General features: G+C 54.7%; 1 long non-coding RNA gene across 2 annotated transcripts in view; it reads left to right on the forward strand.

Annotated features, from left to right (window-relative positions):
* LOC145716001 (uncharacterized) overlaps positions 1 to 5,738 on the forward strand; it is a 24,678-nt gene extending 18,940 nt beyond the window's left edge. For both annotated transcript variants that reach the window (XR_014138342.1, XR_014138343.1), the window contains exon 3: positions 4,660 to 5,738. This is a non-coding gene — a long non-coding RNA (uncharacterized LOC145716001). The remainder of the gene's footprint in view (positions 1 to 4,659) is intronic.
* Positions 5,739 to 11,097: the final 5,359 nt, after the last annotated feature.

Raw genomic sequence — 11,097 nt, forward strand, 5'->3', positions numbered from 1 at the left:
GATTTCAAGCTATATTCTAAAGCTGTGATCACCAAGACAGCATGGTACTGGCACAAAATCAGACATATAGACTTTATTGCTTTTTTATGTAGAATTTGGGAAGGAGAGTTGTAAAAAAATTACTCCCAAGATTTTGCTCATGGGAGAGTTGTAACCCGGCGGTTAGAGAAGAATGGGGGTGCAGCGTATACTGTTTGGTACATTTGGAGATTAGGGTGGTGTGGACACATGGGCAGAGATGCCCATGGGGGTTGGCATGGGGCTGTGGGGGCAGGCTGGGCATTTCAGTTTTGGTTGATTGGCCAGGAGCGATGCCCCACAGTTCACCGCCTGGAGGGGGCGTGGGAGGAGCAGGGAGCATGTGTCCGAGAGGGAGACCGTGGGGCTCCTTCTCTGCTCGCTCTGCTTATTGTGTCTCCAACATGACAGAGTCGGTGAACAAGCAACACCTCTTCTTGATGAGGTCCTTTTGAGACTAAATAGCAAACCCTCTCAAATGAGCTCCAAGATGCACCAATCTTCACTGAGTGTACTTGATAAGTAGAATCTTTTTCCAATTTTATTTTTCACGCATTATAAGGTGCACTGGACACAGGCTGAGAGGAAGTGTAATTAATTCTTCGTTCCCTCTTTCTTCCAACACCTCTTTATTAAGTGCCTCTCCTGCGAAGGTCAGAGTCTGGGCTGGGTGCTTTGGCACATACCACCAGGTGAGCCTGGGCTCGTGCAGAATTTGTTGTCTCGCGGGGAAGCGGACATGAATGCCCAGGGGCTTGCTCTGGCTTCAGGACAAAGGGCAGTCCGAACGGCCTCTGGGGGTCAGACCAGCTCCCCGGAGGAAGTGGTGTTTCAGCCGAGCCCCTCCTGCCTCCAGAAGCCGGCCTCTCTTTGTCCTAATCTGCAACAATTTGTTTTATTGAAGTGACTTGCTCTTTCCAGCTTGGGTCCTGGTTCTGGCAGGGGAACCTCCTGCAGCCTCGGGTCTGTGTTAGGACTCTCGTGAGTTCACCTCTGCTGAGAGACAGGGGCGGGACGGGGGCGCCGCGGAACCACGGTGGTGTAGGGACTTGCCCTTACTCCTCTGAAGCTATAGAACCACCTGTAGCTGTGTTTCTAGAAGCTCAGCAGGCCTTTCCTGGGCAGTGGGTTTCACAGAGCTCTGGCAGGAATAAGTCTGTCCGCCGTGCACCCCCAGCCCAGGTCTGGGGTTTCCGTCTGCAAGACAACGTGGGCCTGCCCACCAGCTCGGGTGGGGCGCCTGCTCTGAACCTCATTTCCCCCGTGTACTGTGTTCTTTGCTGCTGTTCTCGATCATACTCGCTGTGACCTTCAGAAGTGGCAAGAGCTTTGTTCCCGAAGAAATGAAGGTTTTCTTAAGCCCTCCACCTGTAAGAACCCTAGGGCAGCCTGTTTCCTAACACAAGCCGTTATCCCCCTCCTGTATACTTTAAGGCTTTTTTAAACATCTTTTTGAATTATTATATCTTTTTCCTTTTTAGACAGGAGAAGTCACTTCTGTGGCTACTTGAAATTCACTTGGTTGTTTGCTCTGCTGAGATTACTGACACACGTAAGCTGACTCCCACAGACAGGTGCCCCTCGGCCCGCGCTGCGTGGTTGCGGAGACCACGGTTTCCCGCAGGACATCCTCCTCCCTCTTCACGCCTCTCCTTGCACCCCTGGAGCAGAGCCAGACCAAGGTGACCGCTCTCTAGGCCGCAGGAGGGGTGTAAGTGCCGCGGCTGCATCTGGAGGAAGGACCTTCTCCGCAGCCTGCTGCCTCGCCTCCTCACAGCTTCTTGTCGGATTTGGGGTCTAGAGCAAGCCTGTGACTTAGTTTCCACACAACTTTCCTCTCCCTCCCTCTTTTCCCTCCCTCCCCCTCCTCCTTCTTCCTCCCTTCCTTACTCCACCCTCCTCCATCATCTTTTTTCCTTCCCTCCTCCTCTCCTCCCTTCCTTCCTGCTCCCTTCCTCCTCCCCCTCCTCCTCCTCCCCTACTCCCCTGCCCCCTCCCTCCCACCTCCCTCCCCTCTGCTGTGGGTATCAGTTTTTACAGCTTGCCCTGTTCCCCGTATTTCTGCTTCAAACACCCTGCTCTCCCAGGGCCCACGCGTTTGTTCTGTAGTCTTGGACATCGTAACCGACCACGCTAGAACAGTGGGCAGATGGAAGGGGAAGGGGAGGTCTGAGTAAGGGCTCAAGGGACACTGCAATTTAAAGCATAAAATAAACACATGAGCTTCAGTGGAGGGATTTTGATTGTTCAGATGCCTTTACAGCTTTTTCTCATTTGGGTGCTGTTGGCTGTGTTCCCGGCCCTCATGGGCTAGCAGTTTGCTGAATGTACTTGGAAATGGTCTCATTTTTGTACCCGGCATCTCTGCGCTTACCTGAGTTCTTCACTGTCCCTCGGAACTCAGGCGCAAGCATCCGTCATGTGCCATGTGCCTCAGACATTGCTGCTCACTGTGGGGAGTATGAATGAACTCTAACAAACCGGGTCTGCTGTCCAGAAGCCTCAGCCTGGCCGGAGAAACCACAGGCAAATAGTTAGGTAGTCAGTCTTTGGCATCAAATTGGCTAATACTTGCCCTGTGATTTGTGAGTCACCTGGGAATCTCTGGATTTCTGGAGTTTCTGTTAAAAAGTCCACATATGTGTGTCATCCCCTTTCAGACTGTGGTCTTGCAAACACCGGATTGGGCAGTCATTGTCCCTGTGGTCACCCCCATGGCTGTGCAGCTTCTTGTCCTGACCTCTGCGTGCGTGTGTGCATGTGTGCTGGGGCATGTAAGTTATGAGTGAGATCTGCTCAGGAGCTCCTTGCGGCGTCCTAAATGTACTCATCCTAATATATGGTGCTACGTACGGACTGCACTTTCTTGTGCCCACAAATTCATATGTTGCAACGCTGATGTCCAGTGTGTTCGTGTGAGGAGGTGGGGCCTCTGGGAGGCAGTGAGGGCCTGAGGGTGGAGCCCTCACCGTGGGAGCAGTGCCCTGGAAAGAGAGGCACGCGGCTCCCTCTCCCCCTCTGCTGTGTTGAGGACACGGGGGAAGGCAGCCTTCTGCGAGCCAGGAGGCCCCTCAGCAGAACCCCGCCACACTGGCCCCTGAGCTCGGGTGTCCAGCCTGCAGTGGCGTGTGTAATAAATGTGTGTTGTGTAGGCAGCCCGGTCTGTGGTGATTTGTTACAGCCGCTGAGCTAAGCCGGGGAAGGTCGAGCACAGGTCAGTGCGTCGTTCTGCCCCAGGACAGGCCTGTGAGCTGCCCTTCTCCCTTCCTGGTTTGCATTTCCTCTTGGCCTCACTGTCCGTTGTGTGAACTCTGCATAGTTTACCCGTGGAAACGGCCACCAGAAGTTTGATCATCTTGCTGTTAAAGAGCTGTCTTCGAAGTTAGGATTAGCCGGTATCTCAACAAAACAGGAGCAGCAGATTTCAGAACCGGGTTTCTTGCCGTCTCTTCCAGCTACTGGGTTTCAGTTTTATATACTGGAGATTGTGCATTCTCCAGAAAAGGTGTGCTAAGCTCCGTGTGATGGAGGTGCGCTGCACCTGTGTGTGTCTGCTAAGCTCCGAAGGAGAAGGAAGCTGTGGTTTGGGAGGGCATCAGTGTTGGGATTACACGTCCTAGCAGCCCCAGTGACGGTCTTGGGAAGGCAGTGTGAGGGTGGGCGCCGTCAGCGCCGGTGTTGTCGGGGGGACCAGCCGCAGGGTCTTGGCTGATGTGTGCACTCCCTCCCGTTACAGGACGTGAGAGAGACTCTCCTCCTTACAGCACGTTGGGAATTCATCAGCGAAGACAAACTGAAAGCTTCTCCTCTCCGTGGCCTTCCCACAGAGCTGATAAGATTTGTGGTCTGCCACTAGTTACGGGATAGGCGTTGAATCAGATGCGGTGGCTTTGGCTGCAGGTCACAGGAAACTGGGCTTCAGATCGGTTGACCCACGACGAAGTGACCTGATGTCACAGGCAGGGCAGACACAGACGCCCGCCCATTGCCATCAGTCCTTGGGCTACAAGAGATGTGGGCATTCTGCCCAAATGGCAGTGTCCGTGCTGGGCCTCCTTGAGACCCGGCCCCCAGCAGGCCGTGTCCTGTTCGCTCGGCGCAGTTGGTCAGCTGTCTGCTCCTCAGTCCCCAGGAAGACGGGTCGGCTCGGGCGGCCGCCAGAGAGCACCACTGGCTGGGGTCTGAAACCACAGACCTCATTGGTCCCGGTCTGGGGGCTGGAGGTCGGGGGTCAGCACGGTGGCGTTCTGGCCAGAGCCCTCTTCCTGGCTTACAGACGGCTGCCTTCCCACCGTGTGCTCACGTGGCGGGAGAGAGAGCGACCCCAGAGAGGCAGCGAGGGACAGGGAGGGAGCACGAGTGGGCCAGGCCCGTCGCAGGCCGCCCTCCCCACCTCCTGTAACCCTGAGCGCCCCGACGGCCCGGCCTGCTAACCTCCCAGCCGCCTGCCCTCAGCTGAGCCAGGAGGACATGGACGTTGGGCGGGAGAGGACGCAGCGCCACACGTGTACATGCTGCTGGCCATCGCCGTGTGCTAGGGCGAGCCTCGCTGCCCATGGGGGACGCGCACAGTAGCCTCAGACTCAGGGACATCGGGGACTTCCGCGTCCCCACTCATGGGGGTCCTCCTGTTCCTCGCAGTGTCATGTGGGAGCCCACGGGGGACGGGAAGAAGGTCATCTCGCTGGCGGACAACCACATCCTGCTGTGGGACCTGCAGGAGAGCTCCGGCCGGGCCGTGGTGAGTGACATGCTTACAGTTTTCATTTTTTGTGTTTTTTAATTGGACCTTTTGGCTGAATTCAGAATATACTTCTTGGTTTGTATACGCTTAGAATTTTGACATTAATTATGAAATACTTAATGAACGGGCAGAATCATCAGTCGGAGAATTGCATGACTGGCTCTTCAGGTGAAAGCTGCCTGGGGTTCAGGCCTCTGGGCCATGCAGACAGCACACAGAACTGAAGGTTGACAAAACCCCACCTTTTGGCCATAATTTGTCCAAAGGAGGCTGTGGGATATCCCGACATATATTCTCTTGTCTCAAGTATATTGTCTTTCCAATGAACAGATTTTTCAAAGTCTGGTTAAAATCGCCTTTTAGGTACGAGCAGTCATAAAATAATAATTTCGTGGTGCTGATGAGCTTATTTTGAGTTTCTGTGTGAGTTGTAAAAATGACAGTGGTCTGTGACCCCTCTCCCCCACGGCCTATGACCCCCGGTGGCCTGTAACCCCCCCGTGACCCGTGACCGCCCCCCACGGTGTCCTGTCAGCTGACCTTCCCCTCACTCGAATGTGTGCACCTTTCTGCGGTCACAGTCCTCAGACCCTGTGCGTGTGATCGTGGGCCCGCTGGGCGGCACAGAGCACCTCGCTGCCTGAGCCACGGCCACCCGCATGTCACCCTCGGGGTTCCGTTTCTGAGGACGGCAGAGGCTGGGTCCTCACAGCTCCCGTGGGGCCACACATCTTCACACTGTTTAGTGTTTAGCACTGATTTCTTGGGAACCAGTTTTGCTTTCAAATAGTCATTGCCTCAGATTTGTCCTTCTGGAGTCAATATTTTACTGATTAGTATATTTCATGTTTGATTCCTTAAAATTTCCACTTTTAAAATGTGACTTTTATTTTTTTACTTTATTTTTATTTTTTAAAAGATTTTATTTATCTATTTGACAGAGACACAGCGAGAGAGGGAACACAAGCAGGGGGAAGCAGGCTTCCCACAGAGCAGGGAGCCCGATGTGGGTCTCGATCCCAGGACCCTGGGATCATGACCTGAGCTGAAGGCAGAAGCTTAATGACTGAGCCACCCAGGTGCCCCTAAGATGTGACTTTTATATTGTGTTCATGATTTCATCGCATTTGTTTACATCAAAGTAACAGCTTTAGAGAGAAAAATCTAGAGACTTGACAGAGCTTACGGTGTCTGTGGGACAGATTTCTGTAGTGGTGGCTCTTCTTATGCTTCTTTGTTCCCATGACATGTCTTCAGCCCTTTTCCCTCATGGTACGTTATGGTATTAATAAATCCGTTCTTGGGTAGGCGGTAGAGATGGCGTAAATAGTGATTGATTATCATCAGTACATGGAGTCGAAGTCAGACTCTTTAGAATATAAAGTGCCGTGTTTAAGTTTTAAAATTCTGCATGGTCAGAAGGGAGTCTCGTAGCCTTCAATGTGAAATTAAGAGCTGGTCTGTCTTTGTAATGTCTAAGTAATATTTAAGGGGAAAAAAATCACTGTTTTAATTTTGAAAAGGACATATTTCTATATCGTAGAGTAGAATGCAAATTTCACCCAGATTTTAGAGCGGAACAGGAAACTTGAGGGTAGCCCAGTGCCTGGGGCTGCTCCCTGTGGGCTACAGGTCTGGGGGGAGATGGTGCATGCCCTCCCAGGGGCCGGCCGCAGAGTCGGAGTCTGGGTCAGCGGCAAGCCCCCTCCTGTCCCTCCCTCCCACTCGCCTCTCGAGGGTGCTCCCGTGTGGCCAGAGACCAGACATGGGAAGGGCAGAGTCCTTTCCTGATGTAGTGCAGGTCGCGGAGATGCTGGGGGAGCTGTGGGCCCCGGAGCCCTGGGCCGTGCCACGCCCTGCCTGGCTGGAGAGGCCAGGAGGAGGCGAGCCCTCTGTGCATGTGCGCGCATCCCACAGCCCGTCCTGGAAGCAGACGGGGGCGCCTCTCCAGACCCTCGGCCATCCCAGAATGATTTTATGGTAGGGTGATCAATCTGTAACTTATTTTCTGCAGAGACCAGTTTAGTTTTTTCTCCTTCGTTTTTATCTGCCGTCAGCACTTCCGTCAATACCACTTTGCGACCCTCTGCCGTGGTATTTAATACCGAAACCTTCCTATCGATTCCGGCCATCTTCACACCCAGCACCTCCGTTTTTTTTTTTTTATTGTTGGAGGATATTGCCTTCTGTGGTGAATCTAATCTTCTGCTCACTGCATCATTACCTTTTGCAATTAAATCGGAGGTTCTTTGCCATTTATAATCATTAGCAGAGCCCAGGGGCGGTCTGCAGGGGGAGGTTGCTCGGGGTCCCGGCCCCGCTGAAGGCAGAGGGGAAGCCTCCCTGTTTTGGAGTGTGCTCATCCATCTCTGGGGCCTAGCAGCTCTCAGTAGCTGTGGAAAGAAATAGCTTTCCAGGTGCAGAGAGCAGCAGAGCAAAAGGAAGACGGGTGCCTTGAGAGTTGGCTGTCCTCTTCCTTCTGGCCGTGCGTCAGCCTGGGGGCTTCTCAAGGATGAACCTGGGGTGTCCCCTGCCCGGCGGTACAGGGCCTGAAGGCAATGACATTCAGGAACGCCTCTCAGAAGGAAGAGGATGGGCTTCAAGGACATAGTGTTCTTGCAGAAATGTTCGAATGTGAGGCTTAAAACCTACAGCAGGGACCGACTGCACATCAGTGCGGAGGGGAAGCTAGTGGTGACAGGAAAATCATTCAGAGCGGCTTGGGCCACGTCTGCTGTGCCTGGAAATATAAAACATGCATTTGTTCATGGGGGCAGAGGGCTGGGCGGAAGTGGGGCTGCCTGTAGGACAAGCGGGCTGGGCCCCCATGTGCCCCTTCCTCCTGGGAGCCTGTCTGTCGCCTGCCACACCATGACCGCGCCTCATGCCCGGCCCGCTGTTCTCCAGGTGTGGCCCTGAGGGGAACGGAAGCCCAGTCGGTGCTGGCGGGAGTGTTGCAGGGGGCTCCCCGGAATCTGCCCTCTGGGGACGTGGCCCACGCAGGGACCTCGTGTCCAGCCCCCGGGGCAGCGGGGTGGGTCTCCGCAGACGGGCGTGGGTGGACGTGGCTGCTCTGTGCCACGGGGGGCGCCTTCCCGCACTGTGGCCCCTGCTCTCTGTCCCATCTTTTCAGCGGAGCCTCTTGCAGAGGAAAGGTTTTCATCTTTTTTTTTTTTTTTTAAGATTTTATTTATTCATTCATGAGAGACAGAGAGAGAGAGAGAGGCAGAGGGAGAAGCAGGCTCCCAAGGAGCAGGGAGCCCGATGCGGGACTCGATCCCAGGACCCTGGGATCATGACCTGAGCCGAAGGCAGACGCCCAACCATCTGAGCCACCCAGGCGCCCTCATCTTTTTTTTTTAATAGACTTCATTTTTTAGAGTGGTTTTACCTGGTTCACAACAAAGTTGAAAGAAGGGAACAGAGGCTTCCCCCAGCCTCACACGCACACAGCCTCCCCATGGTCAGCATCCCCGCCAGAGGGGACGCTTGCTGCCCTCGACGGGCCTGCCGGATGGGGGTTGTCCTCCCTCACCTCAACTGATGTCCAAGGTCTCTGCTGCCCTAGCAGCTCTTTCCCTGCGTGAGGACAGAGGAAGGCGAACCCCCAGATGCCTGGTGCATGTGGTCACTTGGCAAGTGCGGACGGCCAACGTTGAGGACATGGCAGGAGGCCCGCGAGGTCCCCAGACACCCACAGTGTGCCTTCGCAGTTGTAACACGGCTCATATGGTGTGTTGACAAATCTTTGTCCCCCACTGCTTTTACAGCAGGCCGCGTAAGAAAGACAGTGATTTTGAAGCAGTCACGTGAAGACACAGAGCTCGGGGTCACAGAATTCGACTCCCTCGCTTGACAGTTGAGAAAAAGGCCCAGGGAGCCAGGGGATGTCCTAGAGGTGGCATGGTTTGAGGGACAGATTCGGGACTGCACTTCTGACCCTGCTCCTCCGCCCCACGGAGGGCTTGTCGTGGCCCCAGCACGTGTGCACTGTGCCTTGCTGGCCTGAGCCTCGGTGCTCGCCTGTCTTCGGCGGCCACAGTCACATTTGGTCTGTGAGGGTGGACGTGAGCGTTGGAACAGTCAACATTTATTTGGAGCAAACTCCAAGCGTCGTGAAACTGGTCCACGGAAAACAGGTTAAAACTCTGAAAGCTGGTTTTCTGGTGAGCCGCATAAAAAGGCATTGCAGAATATTTGAGTGCTGTCTGCATCGCAGACGTCAACCACGCGTTTCAGACTGCAGCCGCCTGAGTTGGTGCGTTAGGATGGTCGTCAAAAAAGCCGCCATCTTCAAGAAAACACGGAGTGAGGAGTTTCCTAAGTTGGCGTATCTTGATGTTGCGTAATAGCTACACATAGCTTTTGATTTTATAAATATCGGAGACAACTAGGATTCTTTAGTCTTCCATCAGCTCTTGGAAAAAGGCATCAAATACAAATCGGGCTGGGCATTGGTGTCTGGCAAGCGCTTCTTCCCAAGCTCTCAAAAGACTTCTTTCTAGTAAGAGTGGATGATAGAGTGAATGATACGTCTGACAAACCAAGTGTGTTGAAGGGAACACAGGTGCTGCTGTGGGGAGCAGACGCGTGCCCCTCAGTGGGCCCGGACTCTGCGGGGACACAGCCTCGGCCTTCCTGGGCTTCGCCTCCCAGAGGGAGGGTCCACAGCGTAGAGATGAGTCAGTTCCAGTTTGCAGGCGTTGCCGTGACAGCCTGGGACAGGTGTGGGCCAGCGGCTGTGGTGAGGGGGCAGCGGTGGGCGCAAGGCACGGAAGGGAGACGCTGAAGGCCGTGGTGCTGTGGCTGGAGCCCAGGCAGCCTTCCGAGCTGCAACACCAGGTCCCGTTTCTGCGACTCACTCCCAGGTGACCTTGGGCAAGCGTCGTGGCCTGTCCAAGCCTCTGTGTCCTCGTCTGGAAAGTCGGGACCGGTTTCCACATCTATAAAGTAGGGCAGTGTCACAGTGGACATCCCGTGGGGGCGGCCTGCCCCACAGTGCCTGGTGCGTGGCAAGCGGTCCGCACGAGCCAGATGGACAGATGGCTGGGTGGGTGGGCGGAGGGAGGAAGACAGGAGTGGAAGGGTGGACTGACGGAGGGAGGGAGGGATGGGTGCATGAAGAGAGTGGTGGGGACACACAGTCTGAAAGGGGATTAGGAGTGAGGGTCAGGTCAACAGGACCCTGGTGCAAAGGCCAGAGGTACAGAGGAGGGAAACGGAGGTACCGAAGAGCAGCCTCTGTGCACTTCCTAATTAAATCATCCCTCAGAGCCGGCAGGTAAGGGTCACGCTCGACACAGGAAGACACATGTCATCACGACAGTGCTTCCAGGTTTTTAAGCCTTTGTTATTCTTCATAAAAGACGTCTCCCTCGCTAATCAACTGTAATTAGATCTCTCCCTCCAACGGATCACCAGCGTCTAGTTGGCGTGACAAAACTCTCTGCTATATTCTCGTCCATCTTGGTGAGAAAATTTAAATCCGTACTCACGACCTTTCCTGTTTCGCGTGTGGAGCCGAGGTCAAGCCCACGGTTGTGGGTGCAGGATACACCTTCTCCTCTGCAAAGAGAGCTTAGGTTTTGGTGCAGCCAAGGGGGAAAAGCCCTTTTAGTTCTGTTCTTCCTACAAATAGAGTCTGTTTGAGATAAGCTAAAAATAAATTTAAAACGACCTCAAATTCCCTCACCAGTGCTGGTACCTAATGCCCTGTGAGCATTTTCTGAAGACAGGAAGGCTCTGGCTTCCAGGAGGCCGGGGAATAGTCCCTGGTGGGGTGTGGGAGCTGCTAGGCCCACCGGGGTCTGCAGCCACACTCAGGGGCCGGGGACACCCACCCCTGTGACCTGGGACAGCTTGGGACGGGGGGGTGGCAGGACCCACCTCTGCCTTCTGCAGACCCCTGTCCACACACACCTCAGCAGGTGTGTGCCGGCCACATCCCCATTCCCCGTCAGTTTGCTCTTCCTCCCCTTTTCCTTCCACACCCTGAGGACAGCGGTGGGCTGGGGCTCTCCCGCTGAGCCTGCTCCCCCACAGCTCCATCATTTCTGATGCCTCGCCCTGAGCCCCGGGAGACAGCAGCAGCCCCGGGCCTTCCATTCACGCCTGAAGACAGGCCAGAGCTCTGGGTGTTGTCTGTGCTCTTCAGGTGGCACTTAATTTTTACGGCCCTGCGGGGTGGGTTCTTGAATAGCTCCATCTCCTGAGAGAGTTACAGGAGAGAAGCCAGGCTCAAAGGGACGAGGTCACGTGTCTGGTCACTTGGCAGCAGAGCTGAGGCTCCAGCTCAGGGGGTTCGTGTTCAAAGCTGGGGCTGCAGTTTCCAGCGT

The sequence above is a fragment of the Leptonychotes weddellii genome, chromosome 10 (genome assembly GCF_054177405.1).
Source record: "Leptonychotes weddellii isolate Sample4059 chromosome 10, ASM5417740v2, whole genome shotgun sequence".
In the NCBI taxonomy this organism is placed as follows: domain Eukaryota; kingdom Metazoa; phylum Chordata; class Mammalia; order Carnivora; family Phocidae; genus Leptonychotes; species Leptonychotes weddellii.